Source organism: Talpa occidentalis, unplaced genomic scaffold, assembly GCF_014898055.3.
Source record: "Talpa occidentalis isolate TD23 unplaced genomic scaffold, MPIMG_talOcc4v2.1, whole genome shotgun sequence".
Lineage (NCBI taxonomy): Eukaryota > Metazoa > Chordata > Mammalia > Eulipotyphla > Talpidae > Talpa > Talpa occidentalis.
Genome location: NW_026555331.1, coordinates 127,694,292 through 127,713,892, shown reverse-complemented (window position 1 = coordinate 127,713,892; position 19,601 = coordinate 127,694,292). Strand labels below are relative to the sequence as shown.

General features: G+C 32.2%; 1 protein-coding gene across 2 annotated transcripts in view; it reads right to left on the bottom strand.

The window, feature by feature from the left end:
- Nucleotides 1-19,601, bottom strand: part of FOXP2 (forkhead box P2) — a 1,127,785-nt gene that overhangs the window by 314,054 nt on the left and 794,130 nt on the right. The window lies entirely within an intron of this gene.

Below are 19,601 nucleotides of genomic sequence, written 5' to 3'. Positions count from 1 at the left end.
AAAAATACTTATTAATCCCAAAATTATGGTATACAAATGAAGAGAGAATTGCAGAAAAGTTAGTTTGATAAGTTATTTTAACTTATCTGCATCATCAAAATTCAGTTGTTAGTACTTTAAAATATTTCTAAACATGCTCTTCTTTAAAGAATATAGTAAACTTTAAATAAATTGGTTATGAGCTAAAATAAACAAAATGTTAATGATCACATAATTCATTACCATCTAACCATAAATCATTTCTCTGGAAAGTCTTATTTCTCTTAAGTTTATCTTCAATGTTAGGATAGAGGAAATGAAGTGAGAATATAGTTACAGATATGAGATTGTTCAGAAGACAAACTTTTGTCAGGAATAGCCACAGTGGGCAGGAAAATAACTTTGCAGTGAAATTAATACATTTTCAAAAATCACAAATCAGTCAAGCTGTGTGGGTGAAAATGTTTTTCAGACCAGCTGATGATAATCAAAACCTCAAAAATGGGTATACATATGATGTTATAATTAACTCAGGTATCTAACTTGTACATATTTATGTGAAGTTTTCTAAAATTTTATGTGTGCTTATAAATATGGTAATAAAAATATGAGAGATCCAATGGTTAGGAAACCTTGTATTCAAGGAATTAAAATAGGCTATGCTTGGAACTAAAATTATATTGAACAACATTTTATGTTAAGGTACTTAAGAATTCATATAATACTATAATATTATAGATGGTTTTGAAGATTTAAATGACTATTGCTTGCATAATAATTTCTATAAATACCATTAAAAGTTTGTGGATTTAAATTTCAGAGGCAAAAGGAATAGTATAAATGGATTTTACTGATATTTCTATATTTAAGATGACTCTTAGTTACCCACTATATCAAGGTGCAAAATGAAGTATAAAGGAGGTTAATTCCCAGGACAGAAATAGAATCCCTCGATTCCTGATAATCAGCTTCCAAACTAGTCATAAGCATCTAGTAGATGTTGGCAATGGTTTCTCTGAGCAGTCAAAACTACAACCAGGTGGATAAGTTTATGAGAAGACCATAAAATGTAGCATTGGCTGGACAACTAATCCAGCAGAGTGTAAACCACAATGGTGAAGAATAGGGAACGATTCCTATAAAATGGTCTAGCAAACTAAGGAGAGAGTGAACATTTCTCTTTAGTTCTTCACATCAGGAAGAAAAACTGAGATCTGGAAAATAAAATATAAAGAAGCCCTCCTCTGAAACTAAGAAATCGAATTTAATTGATGGACAGATGAGCTAATATTTATGATTATTAAAATTAGTTGTCAGAGACCAACACCTGCTATGATGATTTTTTTAAACAATAAATTATAAAATGCATGTGTTTCCATAGTAGGGAAATTATCCATATGAATAAATTGTTAGATTTCTTTTCATTTTTATAACAACCTGGAGATATCATTTTATCTTGATATTACTTATTTTCTGTCTTATCTCTACTTTTTCAAACCTTCAAGTTTGTCCCAAACACACAGTATATGTGTGTTAATAGATATAATTAATAATAAACAAACATTATACCCCATAATAATTAGCCTTAAAGGTGGTGGAGAGGGAGTCACCGTAAAGTCAAGAATGTCTTAGTGACTTAGCAAAAATTGAGTTTTGGCATATTATATTTCATGCTGTAACTTTCAACCTCACTCTTGCCTGTAAATTTCTTGGCTGTTGCTAAATAAAGTTCTAAGAATCTGAACATGACTTGGTTTTAAGAAGAAAATAAGGGATGCATCCATAATAAATGGTGCAGTTTAGATCTTATGTATAACTACTCAACAGTAAGTAGCTGTTTATGCGTTCTAGAAAAAATAAGTTAAAATAACTGAAGATGTAATTTATTTTCTTAGTCATGAGAAATAAAAAAATAGTTCCCCTTAGAGTAAAATGCCGCTTTAGCTTTTCATTAAGGATACTTTTGATGCACATATGGTTGTTGATCAAAATTCAGGTATTTAATGAAAAAAAGGAATATATCAAAAACAATGTCTAAGAGATTGTTCAACCTCATATCATTTCATACAGGCTTACAAGGGAAAGTTAAAATTGCAAAAGTTTAATTCTGTAGAATGGTGTTGCAATACATGAGGTGTTCCAAATGCAAGGGAGCAACAATTTAATTGAAAGATTAATGTGATAAAATTTAACTTTTGTAACTATAAACTTTAAAAAATAATACCGACAAATGCCACTAACCACAATAACATGTCAGTGGCTAAGAAGAACTTCTGTGTTTTATATTACACAAAAGCAAGCAAGATGAACAGAAAAATATACTTGTATTATCTATTTTGGCATATTTTTGTTTGTTACCACAACAAGGTATAATTTTTCCTATATGTTCCGTGTGTGTGTGTGTGTGTGTGTGTATGCAATGAATTGTTTATGATCCACACTTTTCCATATTATATAGCAACATAGAGATGCCATCATGATACATGCTAAGTCTCCAAATTATTAATGAATCACCACCTTGACAAATTCAAGTGAAACCAAGCAATTATATAAAATGCCTTTATGGGAACAGAAGAAATCACCATATAGCTCCATCTAATAGCAGTAACACAAATAAAAAGATTGTCTCTCTAGTATATTTTAATGAAATCATGGATTTAGATGGTTTTACTAAATAATACTGGGAATGAAGGGGAAATTTCTAGTTTTTTACTAAATTGACTAGAGAGAATAAACATCTGTTACTTTATGGGTTCAAATCACCTTTTGGTGGGACCCTCGCCGGCAGCCGGAGAACGAACCGGCGCTGCAGAGGCTGTGGGCCTTGCAGCCCAGCGCTCAACCGCTGTGCCACCAGGGAAGGCCCAAGGTGATTGCTTTTTTACTGTGAACCACTTGCTGAAAAAACAAACAAACAAACAAACAACAACAACAACAACAAAAAAAAAACAAGTAAGGCAATAGATGTGAGGGAGAAACTAAGTATTTCAGAAACAAAATCTCAGCTATCAACTATATTCACATTCTACTTAATATGTAAACATACTAAAATCCCCATCTTGGAAAGGAGGTTTGAGCAAAATCAGTTTGAATTCTAGGGAATCATAAAAAAACAGCATTTTGCTCTGAATATTTTAGACAATACATTCCAAAAAAATATAAGGTATCCTTTTTATATGATGATGGGTAAATGAACACACAGAGATAGTTATTTGTGTACTAAATAAACAAGCACAAGGGGCCTCCCCGGTGGCGCAGCGGTTGAGCGCTGGGTTGCGAAGCCTCTGCGACCTCTGCGGCGCCGGTTCGATCCCAGGCTGCTCCCCAGCCACCGCAGGAGGGTCCCACATGGCGCGCAGACCTCTCCTGCCGCCCGCTGCTCCCCTCAGCAGTGTACTTCGGTCCTTCTGCCTGCTCTGCTCCCCGCTCTGGCTCTGGTGAATTCTCTCACCCTCCCGCGCTTCTGACTGTACCCAGTGCATGTATAAACAAACAAACAAATAAATAAATAAATAAAAATTCATGCCTCTTTTCAAAAAAAAAAAAAACAAGCACAAGATTTAAAATGTTATAATGTGTCCTATTCTGCATTGGACTGATGATGGGGTATTGCAACAAATACCAACTTAAAGGAAAAACCTAAACACATGAAAGAAACAATAATTTTTCATCAATCATTTTTTCTTTGATCATTTGTCTATAAATAGCTTATGGAAAACAAAATAAATCTATACCCATTGTTATATTTCTAATGATCTCAATTATCTTGAATTCATTCTTGTAAAGTTTAAAGAGGGAATCACTAAGGTAAAGTTCACCTACCACATTGCCATAACTAGCAGTGTTTTGTTAAAGTTATGCTCCTCGTTTCTAAACTTCAAACAACATTCATAAAACAGAACGGAGCTACTGGGAGTGAGAAAAAAATACAAAAACCTAGCAGACATCAACAGCAGATAGTAAAATTAACATTTCAACAGCTCTTGCCTTTCATCTCAGTCTCTACAGTACATTTTTTTCTGGAAAAGCTACGAATTATTTTAGAAAGATGCAGAATTACATAAAACATCTGGAATATGGGACAAGAAATACTGGCTTATTATTCCTTGTGGACCTACTCTATGAAAAATTTAATAGGTCTGTTTTGGTAGTTTTAATCTCCAGAGCAGCTCAAGTTATGTTATGGAAACATCATCTTGGTCATTTATATTAGAACACCTGGTGATGAAAGCAAATATTCTTTTTCTTAAATAGTAAGCACTTTTTTAAAATCATCAAACTTTTCATCAAATATGTATATATATATGTGTGTGTAAACATCCTGACTAGTATTTAGTTTTTGTATTTCTTTGACTGATAAAATGGGAAGTTAGTGAACTTACGACAAATGCACTCTTTTCTTATGTTCTGAAAATAAGTGATTTTGCCTTAACTATGACATTCATTTGACACATAACTAAAATATCATCTACACTGGTTCTGGAAACAAACGATACTGCTACTCTTTAAAAGTTTAAAAATATTTTTTTATTTAATACATTTACTTATTCCATAATATGTTTGTTAAATGGTAGTTTTAACATTTACCATTAGCAATAAAATATTTATTAAAATTTATGTTACTAGCAAGATAACATAGCTGAAAATAGTTAATAACTATAAGCATTAAATTTTGTTATTGAAAAAAATGCTAGTAAAAATCTAATATTGAGAAAGTGTGCATCTAAATATTAGAGGATGAAGCCATTTGTCACAAACATTTATTTTAAAAATCTATGAAATTTCAGTCTCCTTTTTTTAATCAAAAACTCATATATCATTGTAAAATTTTAAAATTGTCTCAGTGTAAGTATTTGCATATTATAATAAGAAAAATCCACATATTTGGAAATATAATAAAACACTCTTTTTAAAGTGATCTTTAAAATTGGCACATTATACCATAGCTATGCTATCCCATTAATAACACTCAAAACATGTAATGGGCCTCTACATATTCCAATTAAATATAGAAGTCCTTAAAATATTTGAGTATTTATGGTCTATAAAGATTTTCAGGGACATTTTTATTAATTTGACACAGATACGCCTTCATTTCTAATGTTACAAACCTGAATCATTTTAAATGCAATTAAAAGTGGTTATGAAAGAGTGTGGACTTCCTTGTGAAGTAGGAAATCACTCTTGTGATTAACATGCAAACGAGCTCATGCTGGCAGAATAGATTGGGGTTTTAAAACCCCAATTACTTTTGTATAATTATCTATTTACCAGTACACAGTCTATTTTCATTTTTCATCTAATACAAAATCGGCTTGCTTACATTTTTAGCAGAGCAATTAATATTTACAATAATTATGACATCAAGCACTGCTGAGAACTCCAAGTAAATCATTTACCCCAATCTTTTTTCTACATATATGATTAATATCCTTTTTATAATTTAATGCTGTATATGAGCTTACCATTATGCAAAAAATCAAAATTAGGAACCATTTTCCTCTTTGATTTAAATTTAATTATAATACATATTTTTGGAATATTAGTAAGATAACTATTGTTATAAAGTGAAAACCCAAATTTTTCAATTTTTAATATGTAAAAACAGTTTAATTGCTCATAGTAAAATTATAAATATATTTTAAGAACAATAAAAGGTGTCCTGAGAATCTTTTCTTTTCAAAAGTAATAAGACAATTCTAAACTTTCACTAACACGCTTTGATTCATACTTGCTATGTACTGCACACATACACATTTTTCCAGACTTCTAAAGAAAATTATAATGCATTAATGACAGGAACCATGGTAATGGAAAAAAGGTCACCCTCTCTTGAACACCTTCTGTTTTAAACCATTATATATAAAGACATTCGAGAAAGCAAAGAATTAAAAGCCAGCCTTTGTGCAACCCATTACTGAAATATTATAGAATAATCTATATCAAATGTAGAGGAACAGCAGATTCTTTTGGATCTAAATTAACTGCAGCCATAGAAACGCTTTTATGCTTATTATGTATCTGCATGTTGATTCAATTATTAAAAGAACACCTGACAGCATCAGACTTATTTAATTGAATTAATTAAACTGGATGAATAATCACTGAATTCCTTTTGTGTGAAATTTGTCCTGAAAAGTAACACTGGCATTTGGAAATTGCAAGTAATTTGCATGGTGAAATACAGTGAAAAAGGAAATCTCCTATTTCAGTATCCTGGGGTTTCCCCTCCCCTTTTCTCGTATAAGAGAAATGAACAGATTCTTACAGTAGATGTTTTTTCTTTCACAGTACAGATTTATGAGTCCTTTTAATCAATATTTCACTAAGCAGTTTTTTCAACATTTTCCTCACTATCACAATTAAAATTTTTCTCACATGGCAAAAAATATTATGTAAATATTTCAAAACAGGTGATATGACACCAAAGTACCCTCAAAACTATAAAGTAAGAGAAACTCTTGTTTTAAAATAGATTATTGGGCCTCCCTGGTGGTGCAAGGGGTTAAATCTCAGTATCAAGCTATCAGCAGTCACTGCTGCATGAATTCGATCCCCAGACAAGGAGTTAGGCCATGTGGATGGGCAGACCTCTTCTGTTTTGCTCACTGCTCCCCTCAGCAGTGTATTTCAGTAGATCTGCCTGTTCTGCTCCCCAGTCTGTCTGTGGTGAATCCTCTCATCCCCACACTCACGCCTTTACCAGTTCTTGCATGCACAAATAAGTAAAAATGATTTTTTTAAAAAAAAGGTAGATCACTAAGATATCTACTTGCTATCTCCATTATAAGACTGTAACTTTTTATTTAGCATGAGAAGTGGAAAAACAATTCAAAAAATCATAAATCCAAGCAATGATCAGTCACACACATTATTTTGTAGAAATATTTTTTTTCTTTTGTGATTAAAGTGTTAAGGCTATACCTAACAGATATAAGATTTCTGATAGTTCATTAAGATAACTATTTGTGGTTTTGTTTACATCAAGATTACTTTAGGCATTTATTTTCAAAAATATAAGAGTAAGAAATTTCCTTCAAATATATTTCCTCTGTGTCAAGTTCACAGATAAACTAAAAGGAAATTGTGTCAGTTTTATGTGTCACATCAAAACAAACAAAACAATGTTTAAAATATTTTTACAGCACTCACTTGCTGTGCTTCTAATTTCTGGTCATTAGGTTCTTCATCATCAAGATGGGAGCATCATTTCATATCATTAAACCTTTATATTTTTTACCACTCTCATGTTACTGGGAAGATGCATCCGTATCCACTATTGTTAACACACTACTAAGGACAAAGTTGGTGAAATCCTGAGCTTGGTTAATCTTTAAGTATACAGAAACACTTATATTATTCTTCAATATATATCACATCATGTTTTGATCAATCTTTTTTGTTGTGAACAGAAAATTATTGTTCTTTCATACTTGAGATGATAATCACTCTACACCACTTTCGTCATGTCTATTAATTACGAGACTGTTTACTATAATAATTATGGCATTTGAAATCACACACCATTTAATACGTACATTCCTCAAATTTATGAACCTTTCAAATATTCTGCTTGACCAAAAGTGAATTTTGCTCACTTTATAATTATGCTTGATCTGTTCGACCTTTGATCTATGTACCTTCTTCATATCAACCTTATTTCTACGCTTTCTTTACATTCCACTGAAATACTTCTGTGTGCATTGTCATGTTGCCAGTTAAATCTCATGGGTGATACAGCATACTACTAAAATAAAATTGAAATAGAAAACATAATACGCTATTTATAAAAATTCATAAAGCAACTCAAATATTTAATGATACTGCTTTCTGTCTTATTGTAATTTCTAATATACTAGATTGTTTCTTTGTGATGTAAATTACAGACATGATACATATACAAACTTTTACAAAATACTTTCTGAAAAATCTATGACTCCACTTTAGTTCCTGTATTAATGACCAGAGTGCTTAGATTTTTATTTTACATAAATTAGACAAAACACGTTGGCATTATACCCCATCCTTAATACCAGTTTATTACAGCTTTATTTCATAATATTGGATGTGGAAATGGAAACAGTGCCATCATGTGATACTTTTTAGAGTACTCCACTTCTTACATTCTCAAAGTCTGAGCATATAGCTACCATAGAAATGAAAGACAATAGAAAAGCAGAGCATTATAATTTGTCACTCAGTACTTAGCATCTAGGCCCACTGTTCATGTTTCTGTATAAAAAGGAACACCTTTTAAATCTTCAAAGACAAGTGAGTGCAAAGTGTATATATATATACACAAACACACAGGAAGACAAATTGATTAAAAATTTCCTAATTGTTTATTCTAGCTCAAAAATCTGCATTTAAAATCAATTTCAACCTTTAAAAATAAAAATGTGTCACTTCATCAATGGAGTGAATTCATTATTTCATTAACAAAATCAGTGGAGTGGAGGAACTCAGATAAAATGTAAATATCTACTACAACTTAAATAAAGCTTATGTCTAAATTTGAAACCAGTTTCTATATGATACTTTTATATTTCTCTAAGACAAGGGGCACAGATATTTTCCCACTAACTTAAGAAGAATTAAAGCACCACAAAATAAAATGCTAGATTTGACAGGAGTCACATAATTTAAATTTCAAAATAAGCTTTGAAAATTATGTGAAATTTTGAAATTAATACTAATTATACACGATATGAAAATTTGCACTATAAATAATCTCTACTATATTTCCTATAATTAACTTTGGTATGTCATTTCATTAACATAGCTCTTTAAGTGCAAGGTGTAAATTTGGGAGTTACACCCTTTCTTCCCAGACTTACTCCAAACAAATAAAGAATTACATTTTAAGGGCAGGAGTGCATCTTTCAAAGCTAATACAGTAACCTAGGATTAGAACATGAACAACAAATCAATTCTTACATATTAATCTGCATGACACATGATCAATCTACAGCAATTTTCATTTTGGTACACTAATAGTCCAAGTATTTTAATTTAAATTTTTAAACAAAAAATGAAAAACCTAAAGTTCAATGCAGGATTTAAAAATATTGATGACTCTAAAAGTATAGTAAAGTCAATCTTTTGTATATCCTTTATAAAGTATTATCTGTAGCACAATATTTAAAATTTCACACAACATGAATTTAATGAAAAAAGAGAGAAAAACTGGACAAAACTTATATTCACACTAGCATAAATTTAGCTGCTTGTTTTTTGAATGGTGAAAATAACCTCTAATCACAGAATCCTGAGGAGAACTTAATTACAGTCACTGAAAAAATTAAGAAATTTTAGTAGTAGGAAAAACGTAAAATTAGATGTAACTTATTAAACTCTTTGGTTCTAAAATGTGTTTCTCTACACTAAACTAAAATGGAAGTTAAAGATTGGAGAACAACTCTTCAAAGGAGAACTCTTTTAGGAGAAGTGTGGGTTTGGGGATTATTCTAAAACCTGTTATCATTATTACTATTACTCTTTTCTCAATGATATGGGGCTTGGATTCACTGGTAGGGTTTTTATTGAGAAATATTACTATTCTTTTGAAAAGAGAATCTGGTGTGTTTTTTTTTAATCTAGTTTACAGCCTTTTTCTTGTGGTAGACAACTACAGTAACCTAATTTGTTTTTTCTTCACAAACTCAACCTTCCATAATTTCTTCAGTTCGTCCAACCCGTGCCGATCCTGATAACAGTTCTTCTGGAGAAGGAAGGCACAAAAGACTTTTGACAGTTTTCAATAATGTAGTGTGTTTTTTCTTCCAGGTGACGCTTTACCATGGATACTTACCCATTTTCAGGTGTGAAAAAGAGCCAGCATTACAATTCTTTTAAACATTTTCAAATGTTTCTTTTAAACATTTTGTTGTGATGTTTCATGAACAATAAAACTCCAGGAAACAGTATAGGCGGAGTTCTCACTAAAACCACCCTTATTTTTTAACATTGCTTGAATCTTGGAATTTTTCTTTTAATAATGGCATTTGCAGTTTGGCGAATGTAAATAAAAAGGGAGTTGCTCAGGAAAGAAAAAATAATGTATGTGAAAAATGCTGATTTTCTTTAAGCACTAATTTCCAATCACCTTTCAATGTGCAAAGATATACTGACAGATGAAAAATAATAAATCAAGACATAACTTCTATCTTATAAAAGCTGTATATTTAAACAATATTAACAGCAATCCTCACTGCTAAACTAGAAAATAGTGATAAAACTTCCATAGCAGTAATGAATTAATGATTGTCCAACTTACCACATTACATAATTATAAGATCATTTCATGAGAAAGGGAAAAATATCCTTAGGTTAATGTAAAAATAAATTTTGCTCTTCTAGAAAGAAAAAAAACAATTAACTTTGTCTACTAAACTATATATTGTATTCAGTTCCTTACTCAATTTCACCCTCCTTCATTGGCAAGTCTTTACTAACACTCCCTAGCCACCTCTACTCCCCACACTTCAATGTCTACACTCAGAGGCACAGACAGTAAACAGTTGGGTGATCTTCCCCGGAATTAATCAAAGTCTGTTAGTGATTTAGTGGGTGGATAAACCTTTCTGTCATTTGTTGCACACATGATATGCAACTGTTGAACATGTCAGAAAAAGACTTGATGAATTTATTTTACTTGATAATACATGACATTTTATATGAAATTAATGTTATCCTTTAGAGAAAATAAACAAAATAGGTGATAAATTTGTTTCTACAGCCAATTCAATGAGCATTTCACATATTTCTTGACACAGTGGCCAAGGAAACAAAATTGTATACATTAAATTACATCTTTGTGATTAATCTTAATTATTGTTGCTGATACACACTCTTTTTTTTTTAAGTTTTATTTATTCATGCATACAAGAACCACTGGGCTACAGGCCAGATGCAAGGGAAGGTGAGGATTCACCAGAGATAGAGCAGGGAACAGAACAGGCAGACTGACTGAAATACACTGCTGAGGGGAGTAACAGGCGAGGCAGGAGAGGTATGCCATGACATGTGGGATTCTCCAGGTCGGCCTGGATCAAACAGGCACTGCAGCTTCACAGCGCTGTGCTCAACCGCCTGCACCACCAGGGGCGGCCCTGATATACACTCTTTAAGACTTCTACAGTTGTGTACACATATTGAGAGATCCCCTTTATGTTTGATCACTATGATGTCTTTTCCTATTTTAACCATTAGTCATATCTCTTTAGCTTGAGACTTTTGCTCGGAAAAGGAATTAAAAAACACAAAATGATAGGATATTATCATTGTCCCTGACAGCATAAATATTGTGTTGTCCCCGACAGCATAAATATTTTGCTGAGATTAGTATTCAAATTATTTAAATAACAATTGATGAAAATTTAATAAAGAGAATACAAAAGTGTTTCTTCATGAATTTTAGTGCCACCCAAAAAGTTCATAGGAAGAAAGCATGCAAAGACAACTCAAATTCAACAGAACAAATAATAGGAGAAACCTGCAATTTTTTGCTTAGTTTCCTGACATTCACACACCATGTAACTTAGGGATGGAAAGTGGTTGGGATTAGGTAATGAAACATTTTTTTTTTAAGTTTAAAGTACTATCTTTCAAAGATCAAACATAATATATAAAGGCATTTATAAAGTAACTTAAAAACTTTAAAACTTAAACCAGTTCCTTTTGTGAGTATCTATTCACTCATATAAACTGTCAAGTTATTTTTAACAATGAAATTACATGACTTTAGTAGAGCCAAAATTTCCACTAAACTGGTATTACCAGATAAATCTCTTGACATCCAGTTCTTTTAATCTATCTTCAATAATGACATAATTGACTCTGAGGTCTATTGCTGTCCAGTGAGACATTAGATGCTACAATCACAAAGACATTGATTTCAAGGAGCCCATTAGTTTATTAGCTTCCTCAGAGTCCTAGTTGACTACAGCTGTCTATTTTTTTTTAACTTTAACTTCCACAGTGTGCCTTTTATAGTACAGAACCAATGCTATATCAAAATGTGAACTAATGCAAATTATATATTCTGAGTCTTTTTGACTTGTTCTTTAAAATACAATCTCAAAAATGCAAAAAAAAACCCTCCCTATTACCATTAAAAAAAATACCTATATAAAGAAATGCCTCTGCATATATAATTTTACCTCTTTGTCCCCAGGGGTAAGTATCAGTAAAAATTTGGGTCATAGTATTCCTTTCTTAAATTTAAAAAACCGTTAGATACACATATACTCCTCAAATATATACTCACACTCACACACAGAATTATTTTTTTCTAAAATATAACGTTGCTTTTTTATTGCAAAATGTAATGTGTAAAAGAAATATTACTATTATTAAAGGCTACCAATTATTATTAATGATGAATATGTAGAGTAATTCCATTTTTGTAATTAAAAACAATGTTATAATCTTATCCATACAGATATCTTAGTTTATTATGTTTTATTTTGAGGGGGGTAGTGTAGGCTATAGAGAAAATCAATAGAAATTCCTGTCACATTTATTGTTTCTTCTTTATATAAGAAACATAATTTTATTGAAAATAAACAGCTAATAAAAATGGCTGTCCTCAAAGCTAATTTGTATACCTCTAATAATTTACATGTAACTTTATGTTTATGATTCACACAAGTCTCTACAGAATTACAAAATATTTCCTTCCACCATTTTGTGGAAGATATATTCATACAGACATTTGTATTTTCATGTAATATTTCCTCCTCAGTTATAAATTTTATCTTCATCATGGTTCATACATACCTTGTAAGTCAGAATGAAAGTTTTTAATGATAGAATGAAGTAGATGCACAAGTAGATAACCACCCTAGATTAATGTTTAAGATTAATCAAGTTTTACAATGAGTAACATGACAGCATAAACACCATGGCACAGTGACAATAACTGTCAAAGTATCACAGAGAAAAGTATTCACAGGTTTGAATAAGGCTATCAAGAACTACTCATTTGATTATTATTTATTAAACCAATAAAAACCAATTAAATTAGAATAGAGATGGTTCCTATATATATATAACAACCTAAAAGAAAAACTGAAGCAACAAACAAAAATTAAATAACAAAGATTGGGCATGTACTGTTATTATAAATTCATATAAAGAGCTAGGTAGGCCCACGCTTATGAAATATGTATTCTGAGAAAACTTTCACTTTTACTATCTGATTATATGAATGCTTTAATTTGCCCACTGTTCTGGGAATAAATGCTGCAAGTTTTACTTTTCAAATAACTAAAGGCAAACACGATAATAATCAATATACATTCCAGTTATTCACATAAGCCAAAACTATCATGTTCTTGCTCTGTACGAGTGTTTAAATAAAATAGAAGTTCATTATTTGAAAATAATATGTAATTCCTTTGTCTCCTAAAGTATATGGACACACACAAAATAACTTGATCTCTTCCCAATATTTCAGCCTCATAAGTATAGAATGCCAAAAAGAGTGCTTCCACAGAGTCATGGATATATATGCAGGGTCAGTAACCATTCACTGAGTGGATCCAGAGTATACATTGTGGCTAGTCTGCATTATTTCAGGGGACTATGCATGCTGTTTACCTTGATAAAATACTATCATTTTTGCCAACCCCATCAAACATGGAATTTGATGGGAAGTGGTCTAGGAAGTCACAACAAGAAACAATGAGGGTTAAAGGATAAGTACATTTAGGTATAAAGGTAATGAAATGTAAGACATGAATTAGTCTCTTTTATTGTAATTTTTGTTTTCTTATTTGGCTACTTCTGAGTTTGTAGTTCTGTTCTAATTAGTTCAAATGCTTTAAGTTTTAACCTCCTTTTAAGATCAATGCATGATTTCATGTTCCAAAATAAAAAACAGAATATGAAAACACAAAGGAAAATAACCTGTTATAAAATGTGGTATGAACCTACATGCTGCCAGGAAATACTTAATACCACCTTTTTGTGTGTGTAGTAAATACAAAGGCAAAACACTTATTAAATGACTAAGGTTAATAAATTAAAATGGTTAATGAATTAAAGCACAGTTTAATCAACCAGATGAGAATCTTAGTGCTACTTCATTTGAGCATTTATTCACTCAGGTATTCATTTATTCATTCAACAAATACCTGAATAATTATGTGTCAGCTACTGCTAAGTATCTGGATGACAGAAGGAGAAGAATGGAGACAGTCATTACCATCATGAATAATGTAGGCAAAAATTTGTAAAAGAAATATATAATTGCAAGCTGTGATCTCTGACACAAAGGCAAAAGTCAAGGATGCAATAATATCAATATCAGGAATACTTAATCAAAACTTTGTGGTCAAAAGACTTTGTAGAGGTAGTAAAATTATGAGCTCAGATCCAAAGAATGAAAGAGATTAATAAGGCAGAGGTGAGGTGCAGGGGAGAGTTACATACGCTTATGTAAAGATCCAGTTAAGGGTGAGAAATGTAGGGCATTTCTCTACAATGCCCTTTCTTTATACAGGTTAGTAAAAATTGTTCACCATATTACCCTTAATATTGTTTTTTTATCCATTAAAGCTGTGTGCATAACTTGTTTAGAAGGGAGCTAAACTGCTTCAAAGTAAATAATATTTTGATTTCCCTGTGGTTGAGAAGTGATTAGAAATAACTACTTTGAATATTTTTGTAAATAAAATGATTACTATGGCCAGTCTCAGAGAAAAATGTCTATTTTTACCTCATAAGTGACTGTATAGAAGTTACACCAAGGTGTGTTAATCTTTACTTTGGCTTCATTATTTACCTAAAGACATGAAGAATAAATGTTTGGATTCACAATGCCTTGCAAAAGAACATATTCTCTGCATCCCAAACCCAGTACTAAAAATCACATTAGATGCAGTAGATCATACAGAGATGAACTTCAAGACCTTAAATTTCTAATCATCTAACCTGGTGTGAATTCTGAAATGTATTCAAAAGATTTTCAATCTCCCCATTCATTCTTTCCAAATCCATCCCAATGGCCAGGTGGGATGAGGGGCCAACTGTTCAGATTGGGCTCTGGTTTAGGTATCTTAATTTACAGAAAGCTTAACTTTACTTTTTGTATAGGTAGTCTGTCACACCATCTAAGATATCTGATCCTCACCATTCTTTCTTTTTAAAGGTTTATTTATTTTTATACAAGAGTTGGGGTACAGGCCATAGGCATGAGAGGGTGAGAGGATTCACCAGAGACAGAGCAGGGAGTGGAACAGGCAGACGACAGAAATATACTGCTGAGGGGAGCAGTGGGAGCCACAGGGAGGTCTGCCGCACCATGTGGGATTTTCTCCCACAGGTCAGGATCAAACCCGCACTGCTGAGGCTGTGGACAGCTTCACAGTGTGGCACTCAACCCGCTGCACCACCGGGAGGCCCCTGATCCTCACCATTCTTACAAAAAAAAAAAAAAAAAAACCCAAAAACAATGTATGTACTCTATGCTACCTAATCCTTATCAATATTCCATTTGAAAGAAGTAATATTTATGGATGATTGCCTCAATGACATGCAATATATCCATTACTAGGACCAAAAACCCTAAATTCTAAAACTCAATCTAACCATATGATGAATGAACAAATTTTATGCACCTCATCTCCTAAAATTTCTTTTATTAAACTTCACAATGAAGTCATCTACTAGGTGTACACTGACAAGCATATAAGTGGCTTTATTGTGTTTATTATGGGGTGACTGTTCATCCTATACTATACTGTTTGTCTTAATGAGGATAGGAACAAGTTGCTATAGATCTAACCATTTGGAAAAACTGTGATTTCTTCTAGAAACTGCTTTTTTTTTTTAATAGACAGCATTCACTCATAGCTAAATATGCTGACAACTTTATCTGCTAAGCATTAAAGACAAATTTGTGGCCAATACTGGCAACTGAACAGGCCTGTAAAAATGTGTTTCCATTGACTACTTCTACTACAGTTTCATTATTTTCCTCCATATATTGCCTCTTACCTTGCTCTATTTTTATTATTGTGCTTTTAAATTAACTAAAATCTTTCTGACATGATGTAAAACACAAAATCCTATAGCTCTTTAAGAGTTCAAATTAACTCCTAATTACAGGAAATACAATGTTCATAGATATGTGAGTTTTTTGAGAAAATCACCTAAAAAATAAGTATATTATTATTACCAGTCTTAATTACTGATATTTTAATTCTGTATGTATCTCCTATTATGTTTTGAATCTTGTTTTCTTACACAGAAAAAAAAATATTTTTTCTTGCATTTTTACACTCTCTTGGTTGCAAAAAATGTTTACTCTGAAAAAGGGATAAAAGAGAACATACAGATGGGAAACTGTATAAATTTCATATAGTATTTGTCTTATAAACTTATATTCTAGAAAGTTCAGGAAATGGTATCTATCACTAGCAAGAGCAATCAGAAATATCTAATTTCTCTATGAAGAATAATCTCACATTAAGTTGAGAAGCTTTATAGACTGCTACAGCCACCAATATTAAATCATTTTAAGTATTAATTAAATTTATCTATATGCAATTTTGAATACTGAAAGTTTCATGTTGAAACATAAATCTTGTTTCAAATGAATTTCATAATCTCTGCTAAAAGGTTATTTTCACAGATATAGCAATGGGAAGATTTTTTTTTTTGCATAGAAGAACTGGGGTATGGGCCAGAGATGCAGGGAGCCAGGGGAGTGAAGGATTCTCCAGAGACAGAGTGGGGAGCAGAACAGATGGATTTTATTGAAGTACACTGCCAAGGGGAGCAGTGGGAGAGACAGGAGAGGTCTGCTGCACCAGATGTGGGTTAGCGCCTTGGCCAGATCAAACTCAAGACACAGCAGTGATAGCGCTGAGACTTAACCTCTAAAGCCACTGGGGAGGCCTGCAATGGGAAGATTTTTAAAAACTTAAGAGATATTAAAAGTTTCCTAAACAAATATGTTGATATTTTATAAAGGTAAGGGTAAATATATATAGTATCATTTGTGTGGTGAGGTTTAGGTATCAAACACCATTCATAGACTTTCATGTCCTATCTTCCAATTATTCAGATTATTATGCTGAAAGCAGACATATCTCAAATGCAACTGGTGACAAAGGAAGGGATGGGATACTACATTGGAGGAGAAGGAGAAAAAAGAGTCATCAATATCAGCAAGCAATGGCATTAATGAGAAGCATTGAAGAGGGAGTTCTGATGAAATGCAAATATAAATTTTCCTGAAAAAATAAAAGTGAAAAATCTTAAAATGTGCAGAGAGAAATTAACAGTGAACAAAAGTTACTTAAAAGAAAACTTAACATATTATCTGAATATACAGAAAGATTAGGTATGGTTAAAGAAGTGAAGAGAAGATATACCCCTTTCAGAGAAATATTAAGAAAAAGTAAAAGCAAGGAGTTATAGCAGGTGGATTAGAAGGACTGATGGTACTGGATTTTAAAAAGGACAGGCTACAGGGAAAAAACAAAACAAAACAAAACAAAACAGATCCATGGATAAATCTTATACTGAGTTCAAAATCACATTCTCTTATTTCTAAAATCAAACATGGAGTGAAATAGTAAAAAACCTAAGATCCAAATTATTGACAGAATTTTTAAAATAAAAAAAGTATAGAATTTTGTATCTTAAAGACTATCTCTAGTTCTAACACGTAACTCTTATCTTGAATCTAGAAAAGTGATAAAACTTCTTAGTCTGTTTCCTAGTTGTAATATCTGTGAAGCCACTGGAGACAGTAAAGTGCTAAATAAAGATTAATTCTAAAAATAACAACAGCATCAGAGTATTTATATTGCACTTGTTCCCTGGAGAAGAATTAGAAGTTCTTTGGTGATATTTCATACTGTTTAAATAAAACTGACTTACAAGTATACTGAAATGCAATTGTGTTTGAATGACCAATCAATAGGAAAATCATTATTTCTCCTAAAAGTGAGTAGCTGTGTAAATTGGAAGATTGGAAGACATTTTCTTTTTCAATGTCATATTTTTGGGAGAGGGGACAAACAGTGTGCCTACGCTCAGAATGATAACTTTTACCCAGTGAGAAGACCCTTCAGCAACCCATTTTCACTGGATAAACATGTCATATGTAAATCTATAATGCATCTTCCCCTTCTCTTTCATGCTTAAATAATAGATATGAAATTCATTTATTCTGTACTTAGAAAATGAATGGATTTCTCTGTGCAGAAAACCAATGGGAAAGAAGATTTCATAACATTTAGTAATATCACAAAGGTGATGGACTGCTGGGCTGATTTTAGTCAGAAGAAGATAAATTCAAATTATAGTTTTAACCTCTGGTAATAGAAATCATTCCATTTTGAAAGTATTTGTTGTGAAATCAAAATAGGTAATGGATCCAATGAAAATTAACAACTTAGACATTTTCCTGAGTTCTAATTTCCACACAGAAATGCAGTGAGGGCCAAATGACAACTGCATACACAATGGTTATATCATAGGGAAAATCACAAAATTTAGGGAATATAGATATTTTATCATTGGACATAACCATGCCCCATCTTTATTCCAGAGGGACAGACTGTCTTTATTACAATGGTCAGTGAACAAATCTGCTGTCATGTACAGAGGAAAGTTATACCTATATCTTCTGAAACTGTTCATTATACAAACACTTTTGAAGAGATATTTTGAACAAAAGAGCAGAAGTTCCTTTGCTCAAAAGAGCTTCCTTGCTCTCATGCAGGAACATGAAAGAATCTGGAGAATTTACTTCTGCCAGAAACAGTGTTGACTTCACCTGCTTCTGGCAAATTGACTATATTGGACCTTTGCTCCCCTTGCAGGGCTACTGCTGGTACTTCACTGCTGTTGACACTCTTTCAGAATTCAGTGGCATGGTTCCAGTCTAATCAGCCAACTCTGGCCACACTTTTATGATGCTTGAAACATAACTATATCATATTTCAGATTTTGGACCACTTATAGCCTGACAGTGCACAATTTATCACAAAGGACACCCAACAAAAAACTGAACGTCAAGTCATTTGATCAACAGTCTGTGTTCTTTGCCTTCAATAGGCATTTGAATTGTTAGGGATTAGAAGAGTCTCCTCAAAAGGTGAGTCTGAGAGATTTCTGATCCTCTCTCACCTCCTCTTAGCTCTGACACCTTAGTTAAGGCAGTTTGGTCACTGAATGTAGCTTTACCCAGAGAGGATTTATCTTTTTCTGACCATTCCTGAATCATCAGAATGAAGGGATAAAGATTTTGAAAATTTGGGATTCTGCTTTGATCACTTCTGGACATGATACATTTTTCTTAATCCAAACAGCAATCCCCAGCCAGCCTGGTTAGAATATCGTCCAGGTGAGAGGATCTAGGGAATTCAAAGTTAATTTCAGTTCCATTACCTGTTTACTCTAATTGGATTAATATAACCTTGGGCATAATAATAATAACTCGTGATCTAGCCTCCTAAAGTGTCCTATGTGGGAACTGGGGAATTAGCACATGGGATCCTGGGAGGTGGAAGAGAGGAGAAATTATTAATGCTCCTTGACACTTAACATTTTGTTTTAATCTTCCTGATATAAATTAAAATGTCTTCCTGATCCCCAATTTA